At 43.1% G+C, this 18,991-nt stretch overlaps 1 pseudogene; it reads left to right on the forward strand.

Annotated features, from left to right (window-relative positions):
- Positions 1-16,972: 16,972 nt before the first annotated feature.
- On the forward strand, positions 16,973-18,097 carry LOC103268085 (annotated as a pseudogene).
- The last annotated feature ends 894 nt before the right edge of the window (positions 18,098-18,991 follow it).

Consider the following 18,991-nt stretch of genomic DNA (forward strand, 5'->3'; position numbering starts at 1 on the left):
AAAAAAAAGTGAGTCAGAACACCTCCCTCCTCAGCTCCCACCATGGTGCCCACCACCATGGCTCTCACCACCTTCAGAACAGAGGTCTGACTCCTCAGCCTGCTATTCCAGAGCTGACTCCCACTCTCTAGTCACAACAGACATAACGTAGCTCTGAGGTTCCACCAACACTCCCAATACAGTACCATATCCAATCACATGTACATGCTAGTTCTGTGTCTAACCCTAGTTCTTTCTTACCTCATCAGTAGGGTTTCACAGTGGGGTGCCCTTATTATCCCTGGATTCAATTCAAGACCATGAGTCAAGAGTGACTCACTTCTGGGGACCCAAACCTCAAGGGCAGGGAGAGAGGAAAGTGAAGCCAAATGACAAAGCCAACCCGTATATAGGGGAAGTCAAGACCAGGAGGGTGGGTGTCCCAGTATCTGAGGGCCTAAAGTCTGGCCAGGCACCTAGCCCAGGGGTCATTAGGCCATCAGACCCAGTGAACTGAGTGGGGCCTCTGGCCCACGAGCTTAGTCAACCCCCGAGACCTGCCACAGATGGGGTGCTACTTCTTCAGACTCACACTCTAAGCTTCAGTCTCCTTCATGCAAAATGGGCTTATGGTCCAGGCACAGCTTCCAGGGAACTAGAGCAGGTGTTGTTGACCTCAGATCCTCGGAGGAACCGGGCACACAGGTGAGCAGCAGCGAGCAGTGAAGCTTCATTAGTATTAACAGCTGCTCCCCATTGCTCGTATTACTGTCTGAGCTCCGCCTTCTGTCAGATCAGCAGTGGGATTCTCTTAGGAGCGTGAACCCTACTGTGCACTGCTCATGCGAGGGATCTAGGTTCTGTACTCTTTATGAGAATGGAATATCTGGTGATCTGAGGTGGAGCTGAGGCGGTGATGCTAGCGCTGGGGAGTGGCTGCAAATACAGATTAACATTAGCAGAGAGGCTTGCACACACCCCTCCCCCAACTGTAGAAAATTGTCTTCCACGAAATCAGTTCCTAATGCCAAAAGGCTGGGGACCGCTGACCTAGAGGAAGGCGGGAGAATGCAGGAGGCGCCAGTGGGCACGTGGCCTGGAGGGGTTACACCGCAAGCAAGATATTACCTTCTCCCGCGATGGTCTGAGAAGTGAAGAAACTTGCCTAAGGTCATATAAGTAGTGGCCTGAATGGGGCTTCGCCAAGATGGCCACAAAAATTCTGTTTTGGAGTCTTAGCACACTTCCCAGAGTCCCTCGCGCAGCTGTGAGGCCGTGGGCACGGAGAACCGGAAGTAACAGCCGAAACCAGGCCAGATGCTTAGCCGAAATCATGTCACCCAGAAGGCAGTGCCTGTGCGTCACAACGAACGCTCGTCCCGTGAGGACCTAGGAAAGGAGCGTTTCCGGGCAGCAGCAGGGGTGGGGGCGGGACTTCCTGCGAAGCCTTGTGGCCGCTGCCGGTCTGTCGACTTTCTCTTCCGAGACTGGAAAGGGGAAGATCCCTGTACAAGGTGTGACACCCCCCCCAGGGCGCGCGCCCTCTAGGGCTTCCGCACCCGCCCTCCTTACTCCAGATCCCTGGAAGCCAGCACCCTGGGCCTTATGCGCATTGTGCACAAGACTGAGGCTTAGAGTGCGAATGTGTAGAAGACATGCGCAGGAATGGCAGGACAGCGATCCGCAAGTGGATTCTATTCTTCTCCCCTTCCTCTACATGCTCGGTACCCAAGAGCCGCCTGGGAAGTGGCCCAGTCGCAGCCCCAGCCCCAGGCTCGGGTCTCCACAGAGAGCTAGGAGATTCTCGCACTAGCCATGGTGTTGTGGGAAGTCCCGCCCCCACCTCCGCGGGCCCCAAGAGACTCCCTTCTCCTGGGTCTTCATTTAAGTTCCAGCGGCCAACACACAGGCACTGCCTTCTGGGTGATGTGGTTTCTGTTGTGTATCCGGCCCAGCGTGGGCGGGCCCTTCATATTCTTCATTGACTAGGGCCCAACAGCATCTGGAGGGGCGCTGGGAAATAATGTTCTAAGGTTCTGAAAACAGGAACCACTCCATTTTTGTGGTCCTAAGCAAGCCTCTTAACTTTTCAGACCCTGGGGGCGGCAGGGATGCGGTGAAGATAATACCTTGCTTGCAGCGTCTGGATGTACTGACACTAAATGGTACTATGATTCAGTGGTTCCCAAACCAGCATCAACAGCATCACCTAGGAATTTGTTTAAAATACATGTATGCGGGCCCAATACCCCCTTCAGTTCATTGCCTGAAACTGCAGGCACCAAGAAAGCACTAAATCCTGAAGAAGTGTGAAAACAAATCACTGAGGCACAAGGCGATAACCCCACAAAAGATCACAAATGAAAAAAATATATATGTATATTAAAGAAGGTAACCTCTGAAATGTAAAAGCCATTTAAATTTAAAAGTAAATTTTTTTCCTTGTCCCTTCTTCACTGTTCTTGGATCTAGTAACTTGCTGGTACTGAAGGAAACACAACCATCTTCATTGAGCCCTCTGACAAGCAGGAGACACAAAGTGACTGCACATCCCCAGAAATGCCTCTTACAGACCTAGATAAGAAATGGGCTAGTGAAGCTTTCTAACACCCAGAAATGTATCTGTTCCCTTGGTCTCTAAATGACAACTGCTTTCTTTCATGTCTTTGTTTTAATTTCATACGTTTATTCAAGCCTTGTGAACTAAAACTCCTGAAATAAGCAAAAACTGTAACCAACTAAAAGGTAGGCAGTACAAACTGTCCAAGGTATTTGTGCTTCTGCCCTTGATGTATCATTATCAGTTTACTATGGCCAGACACTGGTGCCTAGTGATGTCAAGACAAATCACTTATGTGACTTCTGTTATCTACTTTAAAAACTGAAACTCTGGACATTCTTCCCAGCCTAAACTCCCCTTCTAGAGCCTTAAGGCTTCAAGGTCACACTTGCCTCTAAGTATCGGCCCCCTTTCCAGCTGTGAAAGTTGAATAAACTTCACTTTTTTCTATTTCATACTTCGTTGCAATCTTGCATTATTTCCGTGGCACTGACCCACCTTGCCTCAGTATACCCTTTCAGTATGTATATGATAAAGATATAATTCCATGCTTCTGCTCATATGCCATTGTCCAAAACTTATTTATATGACTGAATGTAAATGTAAGGGAAGATTGGTGTCTAGAAAGAGAAAAGTGGATTGGAGAGCATCTACCATTTCTAGTACAACCCATCAATTCAGTGACCAGACATCCATTTTATCACTATCCCTACACACTCAGCACAATTTTCCCTATCAATGTTAGTGTTACTGTTCCTAACCTACGGCCAGGAAGCTGTAAACCAAGGTATGTGTTACCTGTCAATTCCAATATAATCATGGTTCTGGAATACAGAGGAAAGACCTATCGAAGGACACATTGAAGGAAAAAAAAAAAACCTAGACTTTTATTTTTTATTTTCAGTTGGAGTCTCACTCTTGTTGCCCAGGTTGGAGTGTAGTGGCACGCTTATGGCCACTGCAACCTCGACCTGCTGGACTTTGGTGATCCTTCCACCTCAGCCTTCCAAGTAGCCTAGATTTTTATACATGGCAAGCATGTCTTTCAAGAAAGAGTATGAAATAAAACTATTTCAAGCCAAAAAATAGAAATTTAATGGATTAACACACATAAAATAAACTCATAAAAGGTTGTATTTAAAGACTTTGGAAAGTGATCCCAGATGATTTACAATGATAGAATTAGGATCTCAAAGATGAATGTGTATATGAATTAATACGACTGCTCATTATTTGTATATCACTAAGTAACATTTCCTTGTGGAATTAGAATGATGGAATTATCATACACACTCTCAACACACACACTGAGAGAGTACATACTGCTTACTGTTCTAAATTCATTATATTGCCTAGAAGGCAAGAAAAGTTATTTGTACTCTACTGTTTTAAATAAACATTTGTAAATTGTAACTTAACACAATCAGGACATGTGGTTTCTAAATCAGAACAAAGAAAATCTGAATGGTAAGTAATTCTTTTTTTTTTTTTAAAAAAGGAACAGCTAAAAAACAAAGTTAAAAATCCACAAAATAAGAGGACACGATAAAGTCCAAATATCTTAACTACTATAATAAGTATGGAATAAATGTTCAAATTAATCTTTTTTGTTTTTTGAGTTGGAGTCTCACTCATTACCCAGGCTGGAGGGCAGTGCCACATTCCCGGCCACTGCAGCCTCGACTTGCTGGGCTCAGGTGACCCTTCTGTCTCAGCCTTCCAAGTAGCTAGAACCACAAGCACGCACCACCATACCTGGCTAAATTTTTAAAATTTATTGTGGCGATGAGGGCCTATCAAGTTGCCCACATGTTCTCAAACCCACGGGCTCAGTTAATCCTCTCACCTCGGCCTCCCAAAGTGCTGGGATTATAGGCGTGAACCACTGTGCCCGGTCTCAAATTAATATATATATATTTTGAGCTGGAGTCTCACTCCATCGCCCACAGTGTCACTTGCTGGGCTCCAGTGATCCTTCTGCCTCAGCCTTCCAAGTAGTCGTAACTATAGACACGTGCTACCACGACCTGGCTAATTTTTGATTTATTGTAGAGAGGAGGCCTTGCCAAGTTGCCCGGGCTGGTCTCGAACCTGCGGGTTCAGGCAATACGCTTGCCTCAGCCTCCCAAAGTGCTGGGATTACAGGCTGAGCCACCAAGCCTGGCCAAATTTATATTTTTAATGGCTCTAAACTCCCTTCACAAAGGATGTAATTTTCATCAGTAAATTTCAAGGGTGGGTTTTCAATTTCCATTCACAGCACAACTAATACCCCATGGCATCCTCAGCCATTTCCATCTTCACTATAAGAAAAGAAATCATAGGGCAGAGAAGAATGTCCTGGTCTCGGCTGGCGTAGAACAAAGACCTTATGCTGAAGGTCACCAAGGACCATAATTAAGCTTAAAGTCCAAAATCATCTGAGTGGCCACTGGAACCTGACACATATTTTTTTTTTTTTACCAGAAAATTCCCAAGTGAGCACATCTCCTAGCAAGAAATAGGATGTCAAAAAGAGGTGACATATGAGTGACAGTATCAATAATAGTTGACACTTAAGCATGTACCCAATACCATGACAGGCACTTTACAATACTGTATGCTTTGACCTCAGCCTTCCAAGTAGCCATAACTACAGACACGTGCTACCATGACCTGGCTAATTTTTGATTTATTGTAGAGAGGAGGCCAAGTTGCCCAGGCTGGTCTCAAACCTGCGGGTTCAGGCAATACACTTGCCTCAACCTCCCAAAGACCTGGGTGAGTCTGTCAATACTCTCTTGCTACCACAGATAATGAAGCTAAGGCTTCCAATACTTATTATGTCACCCAGTTTACAGGGGAGAAAACCGAGGCCCCCAAGAGATCCATAAGCTGCCCTGAGTCATGGCAGCAAGTAGCAGTTAGCATGAGCACCCCCACATTGATGTGGGTCTCATCACCATACCACAAACCATCTTGCCAATGTTGTCTAATCTGGGCAGGGCCAGAGAAACATGGAAATGGGAAGTTCAACTGCCAGTGTAACTGTTACAGGACAGAAAGGAGTCCCTTCTTTCCTGTGTCTCAGAAAGGGGAGGCTTCAGCTTCATTCACTCACTCACTAACTCAGCACATGTGCTGGTTGGCTGTTGGAGAAATTGGAACATGAGGATTTACCAGACATGCTTCCCACTCAAATGGATGCAAATGGCTGTCTCTTGAGAACCAAGGGGGGAAAGGTCACTTCGCATCTTACCACCATCTTTCATGTCCTCTTTTTAGGCAAGTCCACTACCAATATACTCCATCCTCTCTCTCACATCCATTTTCCCCTCCTCAGTCCATCCTCCACTCAGAAGAGGGAAATTTAGGAACAAATTAGGTTGGGCTGCTATCCTGCTACACCCTCTTCCTTGGCCTCCCAGAGTAGCAGGAATAAAATCCAAATTTTTCATTGTGACCTACAAGGTCCAGTGCATGTGGCCCTTCTGCTTCCATCTCACTGCCTGCCCATGCCCCATAAGGTCACATTGGCTTTCAGTTGTCTCCTCCAACAGGCTCAGTTCTTGCCTGACTCAGGGCTTAGCATATGCTGTTCCCTTTGCTAGGATGTTCTTTCTCATCTCTGAACATGGCTGGGGTTTTCTCATTCCTCACAGGTTTGCATATCACCCTCTGTATACTGTCTTTCAATGAGTTACAGTTTAATATACATCTTCCCATTTTTATAGGTAAGAATAGGGGCCTGTGGAGAAGTGACATGACCCAAGTCACCAGGCTGGTGATGGGCACAGCTCAGAAGTGCCTGAATCCCAATTATCTCCAGAATCCAAGCTCTTAGCCACTGGACCCTTCTTCTTGATGCACAGCTCTCTGCCATGCCTTAGTTTGGACTCTGCTCTTCATTATGCCCCATGAAGACCACAGGCATGTTGCTTTATGACATCTGTCTGTTATCATGGGTTTTCCATTCAAGACAGCAAGGCCCACGTCTCAGACACCCATGTATCCCATTACCCAGGATACTGTGTAGGGCAACAGTAAATGAAGGATGGGGTTCTCATGATTCCTATCCTTCACACCAACAAGAGCACAGCAGGTCCCACTGAACACAGAAGTCTAGATACGAAGAAATGGTCCAGGAGGAAAGGGGTGTCCCTCTTTCCTTCACACACTGTACTGCACATTACTGCTGCAAAGACTGTGAGCCTGAAAGAAAGAAAGATTTTCTCTTTTGTAATTTTAAGATGCTAAATAACATTTTCCCTCAGGCCAACTAGTTTGTCACAGCAGTTACTTCAAAGAGGTCTTTCCCTAGCATGAGTTCTCTGACTTTGCAAGAGGTCTGAGTTACAGTAAAAGGCTTTCCCACATCTCTCATACTTCATAGGATTTCACTCCACTGTAAATCTTTTTATGTGTACTGAGAGTTGAGCTGTACCCGTAAGTCCTTCAACATTCACTGCACTCATAGGGCCTCTCCCTAGAATGACTACTCATGTGTTGAGTTACAGAAAAGCTGTGTTGAAAGGTTTTCTCACATTCTTTGCACTCAAAAGGCTCTAGTACATTGAAGAAAATCAGACTGGTGGGCAAAGACCTTTCCACATTCATTGCATCATAGGGCTTCTCTACACTGTTAATGTGCTGGTGCTCAGTGAGGTGTGACTTGTGAATGAAGGCTTTCTCGCACTTGATGCATTTATAGGGCTTCTCCCCAGAGTGAATTCGCTCATGCTCTATGAGATGTGACACAGCAGAAGGTCTTCTCACATTCCATGCATTCATAGATCTCTCTCAAGTGGAGGTTACAGTGTCCAGTGTGATCAGCCTTCTCAAGAAACGCCTTCCCACACTTATTGCATTCACAGAGTTTTACTCTATTGTGAATATTCTGGTGTTGAAGAAGGAAATGATTCTCATTAAATTCTTTCCCACATTCCTTGTATTTGTAGGGGTTCTTCCCTACATGAATCAAGGGGTCTTTCCCCACTGCATGTGAGTCACGCTCATGAAATTCACCTCTTTTATTTATTTATTTATTTTTTAGATGTTTATAGCAGCCTTATTAATAAGTCCCAATACTTGAAAGCAACCAAGGTGCTCTTCAGAAGAAAAATGTATAATGTGGTACATCCAAACAGTGTAACATTATTCAGTGACAAAAGAGAAATGAGCTATCAAGCCAGAAAAAGACATAAAAGAAACCTAAGTGCATATTACCAAGTGAAAGACTCTAAAACTACTCCAAATAGTCTATTTAAAAATATTGCACTAGAAAATATTCACTCAAAATGAAAAAGGCAGTAAAGAAAATATATAGAACAAAAAAGACAAGAGACATAGACAATATAAAATGTAAAATAGCAGGCATAAATCCAACTATATCAAATATTAAATGTGAATAGATTAAACAATGCAGTCAAAAGGAAAAGATAGTCAGACTTGATTTTTTTTAAAAAGATAGACTCAACTTTATGTTGTCTATATGAGACAAATCTTAGATTCAAAGCTATAAATGGATTGAAAATGTATGATAGAAAACATATATCATGGAAACAGCAATAATAAAACTGCAATATGAATACTGTACAAAATGGAAATTCATCTCTTAAAGAGACTTATTCCCATAAATCCTTGGAATACAGACTGTCATCTGTTCCCAAATCATCACAATCAGGCTCTGTCTTTCAAGGACAGTCTCTTTGTGGGGGACTGCCTCTATCCTCAAATGTCCTCCCTGTATTTCTAATTGTCTTTCCTGTTCTCTGGTTTTCCCCATTTTGGAACTGCTGGAGTCTTCCGGAGTCAGCAGCCAATGGAGTGAGGATCCCACAGACAAGGCTGGCTGAGAAACAGTGGGCTCTGTCTTTGCGTTGGTTTTTGCTTTGCTACCTTAAGAAAATTCAAGACACACAAGAGGCCTATTAGTGATGCCAGCATAGAAGAAACAAAATCACCATGTCTGTGAGCAAAGGAAGACAAGATTTGAATAGACAAACTAGAAACATTTATTTCAAGATATTAAAGAAATTTATAAAAATCCGTTCATCTCTACAAAACAACAAATAAACCCTTACATACTGAGGAAAAAAGCTAAGGAAGAGTGCTGAAGTACAGTCAAGGAATAGCAGAAATCTTATAAAGCACAGAAATCAAGGATGGCCACAGCAAAAAAGGAAGGAAATGCCTTCCCCCTGCACCTCATCCCCTAGTCGGAACCAGACAGGCACCAAAAGGGGTGTTCCCTTGCATGGAAAAGGAGAGAAGGATCCCATTGGTCTTCATAATCCCCATGAACCCCTCCACTCTTCACTGCACAGAGCCCACCTAAGGGAGATTCCCATAGTCCATGTTGCTGTGCACTCTTCAGAAAAGGAGCCAATGCTATGCCCCACCCACAATGGTCTAAGTTTCTATGGCACACAATCCTGGGACCTGGGTCACTGCTGCAATGTGCCCCACTGCCAGTGCCTGAGTAGCCACTGTGCTCCTCCAACCCTGGAACTTCACTGTCCTATCACCTTACCTCAGAGGCAGGGTTGCCCAGCAACTCACTATCCTTGAGCCAAGTAGTTGCTGCACCCCACCGTGGGGCCACACTGCTACAAAGCAACTCCACCCCTTAGGGTTAAAGTTGCTGCAGTGCTTCAGCCTCCCCACACCCCAGGGCTTGGGATGCAGGGACACATCATCTCCCTGGAAATAAGAGCCACAGCTGTATTGTACAGCCCTGCACACCAGGGCCTGAGCTGGTGAGGTGTCCCACCTTCCTGGGATTGGAGTCAACACTGTAGCAATCATTTCTCAGGAACTAGAGTCACTACTGGGCTGAACCCCAGAGCCTGTGGGACCAGAATCTCTGCTGCACTGTGCTCTACCCCAAGAATCTTAGCCAATACTGAACCCCACAATTCCTGAGGCTCTACTGCAGCCCCCTGGGGCCCAAGATACCATGGTGCCCTGCCATTCCAGGGACTGGTGTCGTAACCCCTGTGAACCGAGTTGCTGCTGCCCCACTCCTTGGGGCTGAGGTGCAACAAAAGCCATACAAACCCCGAGACTTGAGTTGTTACTGGGCCTCAACATCACTGCGGACTCACTGCTGCTGTGACCTGCCTCCTGAGGACTGAGCTACTACAGCACCATGCCATCCCAGGAAATCAAGTCACTGGAATACTATCTCCTATACCTCAGGGCCTGAGTTGAGCTGTTTCCTGATACTCCTGGGAACCAAGCTGCTCCCAGAACCTGAGCCTCCAGAGCACTCCTATATCCCCAAAGCCATGCCACCCCTTCATCCTGCTACCCAGGACCTGAGCCACAGCTACAATGTCTCCTTGGTTCCAAACCACCAGGGTGTGTCCCAGAATCTTAGACTCCAGCTCCAGAAGTAATCTGTGTACACCTGTGCCCTAGTAAGTACATGCATGCCCCAGCACCCATAGTTCTATGACCCCTGAGTCCAAGACCTCAGCTCTACAGCTGCTCTGAGCATCTGTGCCTTGAAATCCAGCACCACTAAAACTGCCTAGGGGTCACACCCAATCCAGAGTCCAAGGAGCTTCCCTTGGCTAAGACTCTACACTGGAAAGAAAAGAACAAGAGGACCTCAAGAGACCTCACCACTGAGGACCCCAACATCCATTATGCTGCTGCTATAAATTTCCATGGCTTAGGCCACTGAAAACTCTGCAACCTTTTCTGGCCTTGGCCTCAGGTGATGGAACATGGAGACTATACCACTAACTCCCCAGAACCAGAGTATCTACCCAACCAGTACCCTCGCTCTCATGTGCAGGTCAAAGTGTCTCCCCATCAAAGCCAGTCTGTAAAGTCGGGAAGAGGTGACTGCTTCATCAAATGTGTGAGTATCAATGTGAAATACTGCAAGAAACTTTAAAAAACTAGGAAACATGATAGTACAATAACTCTTCAGTGACTGCCCCTACAAAAATGAAGATCTACAAACTGCCTGAAAAGGAATTCAAAATAATTATATTAAAGAAGTTCAACAAGATATACGAGAATAAGATAAACAATTCAATAAAACTAGAAAAACAATATAAGAACAAAACTAGAAATTCAACAAAGACACAGAGAGCATAAAAAGGAATCAAATAAAAAATTCTGGAGCTAAAGAAAACAACAATGTAATGAAGAATGCAATAAAATGCTACAATAGCAGACTTAATAATGAATAAAAATGAACCTGTAAATCTGAAGACTAGTCTTTTGAAAAATTGAGTATGGATCCTTTCTTGAAGGAGAAAAACAAGAAAGCAAGCCTGTAGGACTTAATGGGACACAATAAGAAAACAAATATACATATTATGGAAGTTGTAGAAGATAAGAAAGGGGGCAGAGAGTCTATCTTACTATTATTTTGAGTTGGGGCCTCACTCTCACCCAGGCTGGAGTGCAGCAGCAAGATCATGGCTCATTGCAGCCTCAACCTCCTGAGCTTAGGTGATCTTTCCACCTCAGCCTCCAAAGTACAGGTGTGCATCTACCACACCTGGCTCATTTTTTGACTTGTAGAGACAAGGTCTCACTATGTTGCCCAGGCTGGTCTTAAGCTCCTGGGATCGAGCAGTTCTCTCATCTCAGCCTCCCAAAGTGCCAGGATTATAGGCATGACCCACTATATCCAGCTGAGTTTATTTTAAAAAATAATGGCTACTTTCCCAAATCTTGGGAAAGATATGGACATCCTGATGCATGCTGCCCAAAGGTCTTCAAGAAGTTTCAATGCAAAGAGGCTTTTACCAAGACACATTACAGTTAGTCCCTGAACAATATGGTTTGAACTGCATGAGTCTACTTGCATGCAGATTTTTTTTCTCACCAATACAGTTGGCTAGTATCTGCAAGTTTTGCATCTGCTACAAAACAGATAAAAAATACAGTATGGATCATCTGGAAGCCCAAGTTGAAATACGCTGGATGGACACCTGGGACCACTGAGAGCAGATGGGACCAACCCTAACCACCTTTGGAATTGGCTCCGGCATGAGACGAGGAGAAGATTTCTTGTGAAGGTAGAGGTGAGTGAACAGGAGAGATTTTACACACCTTTCAGGGACCTCTGAAGCCCTAGCCACAGAAGAGACACTGGCCAAAAGCAAGACACTGTTCAGAATCTGAACAGAGGCACTGATCAGGTGTACATGAAGCCCAGAAGGCACTGGATCCCAGTGAGACCCGGCACCAGCTGCCAACACTCCATCATGGAGAGACCCCACAGGACATAATTTGCAGGCCTGGACTGTATCCGTGGACACTCTCCTCTCCCCTTTAGTTCCAAGCTGGGGGAATGTGTCCACCTTTAAAGCATGGCTCTCACTGCAACAGCACCCACCCCAAACCCAATTTAGAACTACAGTCATGCTTGTCCCCAGAAGGCCACCAAGTTGTGGGAGAAGAGGACAGCTCTCTCACAGCCTCTGCCATCACTGCCTTTGCCCCTCCCACAGAGCAGGGTGGGAACCATGATGTGAAGCTCCTCTGCCACTCCTGATGAGACAGAACACCAGCACTCAAGTGAGGAGGAACTGTTCTACCCCTGCCTGATCATGTTTGGGTCACTGAGCAGTGGGACTTCTCCCAGTCACTTGCCAGTGTAGCTGTCACGGCTCCGCCCACTCAGGTGAAGAGAGGAAATGCCAGGACTCCTCCCGTCAGGCAGGATCTTGCCTTCTGCTCCTGTGGGAAAGGAGTGGCCTTGCTCAGGTGAGAGGAGGCTGCCCTAAACACTCCCCATCACTTTTGCCAGAGTAGAGCCACCAGGCTTCTCAAGTCCAACCACCAACACTGCTGATGTGGACCTGCCCACATGTGGGCTGGGAGGGGAGCCACGGGTAAAAAGCGCCCTCTCCATTACCCTGTTCCTACCTGACTGCACTGTTGAAGCAGTGCCAGTCAGTCTCTCCTCAGGTCACAACTTCACTACTGCCTTTGGCACTCTCAAAGGCAAACCAGAGGAGGGAGGTAAACTCCACAGCTTTTGGTCAGCACCACTGCCTCCACTGTAGGTCAAGAAGAAAGCAAAGAGATAGGCTGCTTCTGTATACCCACAGGTCCTACAACTAGACACACACCCTAGAGCTCTCTACCAAGCAGGACCCCCGGCACCATGCAGCTGCCCCACCCTGTCTGAACACTACAGCTGTGAAGCAGTGCTCCCCTGAGGTCAGGCCTCAAGAGGTCACTCATGTGCCCCCCTCAAACAAAGCTACAGCTGGCTCTGCCCTGCAGCCTGTGGGGAGGGGAGAGATTGGGGAGGCAGGCCACTAAAGAAAGCCAACAGATCAAATTCAGCACACATCACAGACACATCTGTAAGAAAAAAAAATTAAAAGACAAGAAAACAATACAAACTGTCAACCCAGTAATAGCAACCTTAGCAAATAAAAAAAATCATAAAACAATAAACTAAAGAGAAGAGCCTGCCCCTACCGATGAGGTCAAACCAGAGTAAAAACAACAGCAATCCCCAAAGCCAAAACAATTCAATAACCACAAAAGGATCCTACCAGCTCCAAAGCAATGGAACCTGTCAGAAAGATCTGTCTCTGATGGCAACATAGATTTCAAAATATGAATGACTAACCTGAAGTGAAACAGAGAATAATAAATAAGTAAACTGAATAGAAGGGGGACCCCAAAAAACCTGGAATCATCTTTTAGAGGGTAGGTCTCTTATAGTACAGGCTTCTCCCACCAGGTAAACGTTCTAGGAATCTACTGGCATCAATGTACCAGCTAGCACTGTTGTGAGAGACTGTCATTTGGATTCAGTGAATTTTTTTTTTGGAGATTCTTTCAACACGTTTGCCTATTTTATGATGGGTGATTTAGGAGTGCACCTGCCCATGCCATGCGGAGTGTTCGGCAGTTTTTGATCCAAAATGACATGTCACCCATGTCTTACCCTCCCTATTTACCTGATCTTGCCTCAAACGACTATCTTTCCTCGGTTGAAAAAGTCCTCAAAGGGAATGCTTTCCCTATGTGTAAGAGGTGAAACAAAAAACAGTATCCCTAAAAATCATCAAAATTGATGAGTTTAAGAACTGTTTTGAGCAGTGGAAAAAGTATCTCAATGGGTATACTTGGAAGGTGACTGAAGCTTAAACATGTAAGAATACACAATTTTTAATAAATAAACTCCAATATTTTGGGGGTCCCCCCCATCATATAATGGCAAAGACACTCCATGAGATCCAAGAGAAAACAATAAACTAGACCATGAAAACAGTATAGGAAGTGAAGATGACCTGACCATCCTAAAAAGAAAAACTAACTGAACTCCTGGAAATTAAAAAGTCATTCCTGGTATTACTTTTTTTTCTGAGCCAGAGTTTTACTCTGTCACTCAGGCTGGAGTACAGTGGTATAATCCCAGCTATCACAGCCTTAACTGCCTGGGCTCAAGCGACCCTTCCACCTTAGCCTCCCATGTAGCTGGTACTACAGCCACACACCATCAGACCCAGCTAATTTTTTTTATTTTTTGTAGAGATGAGGTCTTGCTATGTGGCCCATCCTGGTCCAAAACTCCTGGGCTCAAGCAATCCTCCTAAACTTCCTAAAGTACTGGGATTACAGGCAAGAGCCACTATGACTGGACCATTTCTGGAATTTCAAAACACAATAGCAAGCCTTAAGAGTAGATTTAACTGGGCAGAGGAAATAATTTCAGAGACTGAAGACCAATCTACTGATTTAACCCAGTTTGACAAAAATAAGAGGAAAATAAACAGGAAAAATGAGCAAGGCCCACGAGAGGCCTAGGATTATGTAAAGAGACCCAAATCTCTGGCTGATAAGCATTCTTGAGAGAGAAGGGGAAAGTGAGAAAAACCTAGAACAAGCCTTTCAAGATGTTATTCAGAAAAATCTCCCCTATCTCGCTAGAGAGGTAGCCATGCAGACATATGAAATTCAGAAAAATCCTGTGAGGTACTATACAAGAAGCCCATTCCCATATAATCATTAGACTTGCCAAGGTCAGCATGACAGAAAAAATCTTAAAGGCAGTCAGAGAAAAGGGACAGACCACTTACCAAGGGAAATTCATCAAAATTGTGGCAGAACTCTCAGACCTTACAACACAGAAGGAACTGGGGGCTCATTTTTAACATACTTAAAGAGAATGAATGCCAGCCAAGAACTTCTTACCCTGCCAAACTAAGCTTCATAAATGAAGGAGAATTAAAATCCTTTCTAGACAAGCAATCCCTAAAGGAATATGCCACTTTCAGATAAGGTCTTCAAGAAATGCTTAAAGGAATTATAGACATAGAAATGAAATGACAATACCACCCATCACAAAAATACATGTAAGCATATGTGGAGATTAAACTACAAAAATCAACCACAAAGCTGATAACACAAAGCAACTTAACAACAATATGAAAGGAACATATCAATAGCTAACTTGAACATTAACAGACTGAACATGTCACTCAAAAGGTACAAAGTGGCAAATTGGATAAAGAAACAAAATCCATCCTTTTTTTGCCTTCAGGAAACCCATCTCACTGCAAATGACATCCATAGACTCAAGATAAAGGGATGGAGAAAGATCTTCCAGACATATACAAAACAAAATAAAGTAGAAGCCACCATTTTACTATCAGATAAAACAGACTCTAAACAAATGAGTAGAGGACAATGAAGGGCACATAAAGATAAAGGACTTAATTAATCAGTAATAAATATCCATCTTGAATGTATATGCATTCAACATTAGAGCACCCAGATTTACAAAACAATGCTAATTAATCTAAGACAGGAGATGGACAGCCATAAAATAATAGTGGGGAATTTTAACACCCCACTAACAGCATTAGAAAAATCATCAAGGCAGAACATTAACAAAGAAATCCAGGAGTTAAAGTCGACACTTGACCAATTAGATCTAATAGACATCTACAGAACACACCGTTCAATAGCTACAAGATATACATTCTTTTTATCCTCACATGGAACATACTCTAAGATCAACCACATACATGGCTATAAATCAAGCCTGAACAAATTCCAGAATGTCAAAATATACCAAGCACCTTCTCAGAACAAAATAAAAATAAATATCAGCACCAACAGGAACCTACAAAAAACACACAAATACATGGAAATTATACAACATGCTCTGAATGACTTTTGGGTTAACACAGAAATCAAGACAAAAAACAAAGGTTCCTCAAAACAAATGAAAATAATGACATAACAGGCTGGGTGCAGTGGCCCACACCTATAATCCTAGCACTTTGGGAGGCTGAGGTGAGACGACTGCCTGAGCCCACGAGTTTGAGACCAGCCTGGGCAACTTAGTGAGACCTCATCTCTACAATAAATCCAAAAATTAGCCGGGTGTGGTGGTACGTTCCTGTAGTTCCAACTACTTGGAAGGTTGAGGTGGAAAGATCACCTGAGTCCAGAAGGTTGAGGCTGCAGTGGCTGTGAGTGTGAGTGAGACTCCAACTAAAAAAAAAAAAAAAAAAAAATTCCAGTCAAGAATACTAATTACTACATACACAAATCTGTCCTTCAAGAATAAAGAAGAAATAATGACATTCTCAGACAAACAAAAGCTGAAGGAATTCATTACCACTAGATATGTCTTACAAAAAAATGCTAAATGGAGTTTTTCAAGTGGAAACAAAAATATGTGATTACTGACATAAAAATACATGAAAGTATGAAACTCACTAGTAAAGGTAAATATATACTCAAATTTAAAAAGCTCTAGTATTGTAATGGTGATATGTAAGTCACTTTAGTACAAGGGTAAAAAGACAAAACTATCAAAAATAACTATAGCTACAACAATTTGATAAGAGATACACAATATAAAAAGATGTAAAGTATGACATCAAAAATAATATAGGGGAGGTAAATAAAAGAGTAGAGCTTTCAAATATGGTCAAGGTTAAGTTGTTATCAGTATTGTAACTGTAAGATGTAAGCCTCATGGTAACCACAAAGTAAAAGCTTTGAAGAGAAGGAATCAAAGCATAACACTACAGAAAATCATAAAAACAGAAAGGAAGAAAGGAATAAGGAAGCAAGAGTGGAATAAGGGGGGGGGGAAGGACCTATAAAACAACGAGAAAATGACAAAATGGAATCAATAAATTCTTCCCTATAAACAATGAGCTTGAATATAAACACACTAAATTTTTCAGGATCCAACTATATGCTGCTCATAAGAGATGCACTTTGGAGTTAAGAACATACACAGGCTGAAAGTAAAAAGACTGAAAAAGATATTCCATGTGAATGCTAACCAAAGAGAGCATAGTGACTATACTTATATCAGACAAAGCAAACTTCAAGTCAAAAACTGTCACAGGAGCCTGTGACCGAATGGGAGCAGAGTGGAGTGGCCATTGTCGCCGACTCTGTCCTTCTCCCCACGATCCAGTCAGCAGGTTGATTAGGCCATTGGCCCTGAAGCCGTGACTTGCCTCTTGTTTAGTTCTAGGGAGTGCCTGGCTGATATGAGTAATGTAGTGGAGAACAACTTTGAGGGCAGAGAGTCTCGCTCTCAGTCAAAATCTCCAAAGGGAACTCCTGCTCATGTAAAATCAGAGAACAGGCCAGAATCTTGTAGTCCATCAAGAGTTTCCAAACACTCTGAATCCCATCCTCAATCAAGATCAAAATCTAGGTTGAGGTCAAGGAGGCATTCTCATGGACATTACACTCGGTCCAGATCCCACTCTCTCTCTCATGTAAGATGATCTCAAAGTAGATCATACACACCAGAATACCAACGATGGAAGAGCCAAAGTTATTTTCCAATATGGAACTGGAGAAGATATACAGGCAGCAGGGCAAATCCAGATCCCAACACTTGTCTTGAAGTGTTTGGCCTCAGTTTGTACATAATGGAGAGAGATCTTCGTCAAGTATTTTCTCGATGAGGACCACTGAGTAGTGTCAATGTGGTCTATGATCAGAGAACTGAATGATCACGGGGATTTGTTGTTGTATATTTTGAGAGAATAGATGATTCGAAGGAGGCCATGGAAAGGGCAAACGGAATGGAGCTGGATGGTGGAATTATCCTATCACCAAGAGGGCACACACACTGACACCAGGCATCTAAATGGGCAGACCAACTCATAGTGGTGGCAGTGGCGGTGGTGGAGGCAGCAGTAGAGGTGGTGACTGCGGCAGGTGCCGATATTCTTAATTTGATAGAGGATATGATTGTATGACAGACATGAAGGCTACAATTACTGGTACAGAAGATCACTTTCTCCTTATTATGGTTGATACAGATCACAGTCATGATCTCGTTCCTACAGCCCAAGGTACTATCGATAAAGGAATAATTGCAGTTGAGGACATTTTTTCTCTTTTTTTTTTTTGTTAAATTCCAGATTTCCTCAGGGTTCTGATCCTTTCTACTCATTAAAAAGAATCCTTAAAAAATCTTGGTTTATTTAGTATCTTCAATTTTTGTTCATTGTGTTGCTGTTTTCCACACCTTTTATTATATTCTTAAAGAAGCATAATTGTTGTCATTTTGAGTAAATGTCTTGAATAAAAAAAGGAACCCCAGTGTTATGCTTTGTAAAAGATTTTTTCTTTGCTTTTACAGAATAGCTCATCAAATGAGGAAAGAATGATCTTTTTAAAGCTGCTTTTGTGTTAGCTATTGTCTTAGAGATCTGCACTTATGAGGAGCTTCTTTTCTAAACTTTCTTTTGGGGAAGATAGTAACACATGAAGTAGTTCAGTCATGTCAGATTTGTCTAGGGAGGCATGGAACAGATAGTTGAGTGTAGAAAGCGTGAAGCTGTAGAAGAAAACATTTCTTTTGAAGAACAGGATTTTTGAGCCCTTTTAAAAATTAAGTCATTTTTTAGAGATGAAAAGCTTGTAGACTCCCATAAAACATGTTGTACTGAAATACATCTGTCAAGCCTTGAAAACTTAAAATGTGGCTTCTGTGTTAAACTTATTGAAGTTTATTCCATTAATCAGTGAAGGACAACCCTTATTTATTACCTAGAGCAATTGTATCATTTTCCATAAGAAATGCTGGTATTGGGATGATGGTTTAATATGTTATTGCTATAGAGTCTTAGAAGATGAAGAATATGGGAAAATGTAGTAGATATCCTTTCAAATAAAAGTTAATTTCTTTGGAAAAAGAAAACTATCACAAAAGACAAGGAAGGTTATCATATAAATGATAAACAGGTCAACTCAACAAGAGGATATAATTGTAAATATATATATATCCAACACTGAAAAACTTAAATAGATAATGCCTATATTTAAAAAAGATCTCAAAAAATAGCCTAACATTACAACTCAAGGAAACAGAAAAGAACAAACTAAGTCCCAAAACAGCAGAAGAAAGAAAATAATAAACATCAGAGCAGAAATAGAGGTCAGAAAAACTACAAATTATAAAAAAATTATAGTTGTTGTCAGGATTAGTTG

This window comes from Carlito syrichta, unplaced genomic scaffold, assembly GCF_000164805.1.
Source record: "Carlito syrichta isolate Samal-C Ts95f unplaced genomic scaffold, Tarsius_syrichta-2.0.1 Scaffold308700, whole genome shotgun sequence".
Taxonomy (NCBI): Eukaryota; Metazoa; Chordata; class Mammalia; order Primates; family Tarsiidae; genus Carlito; species Carlito syrichta.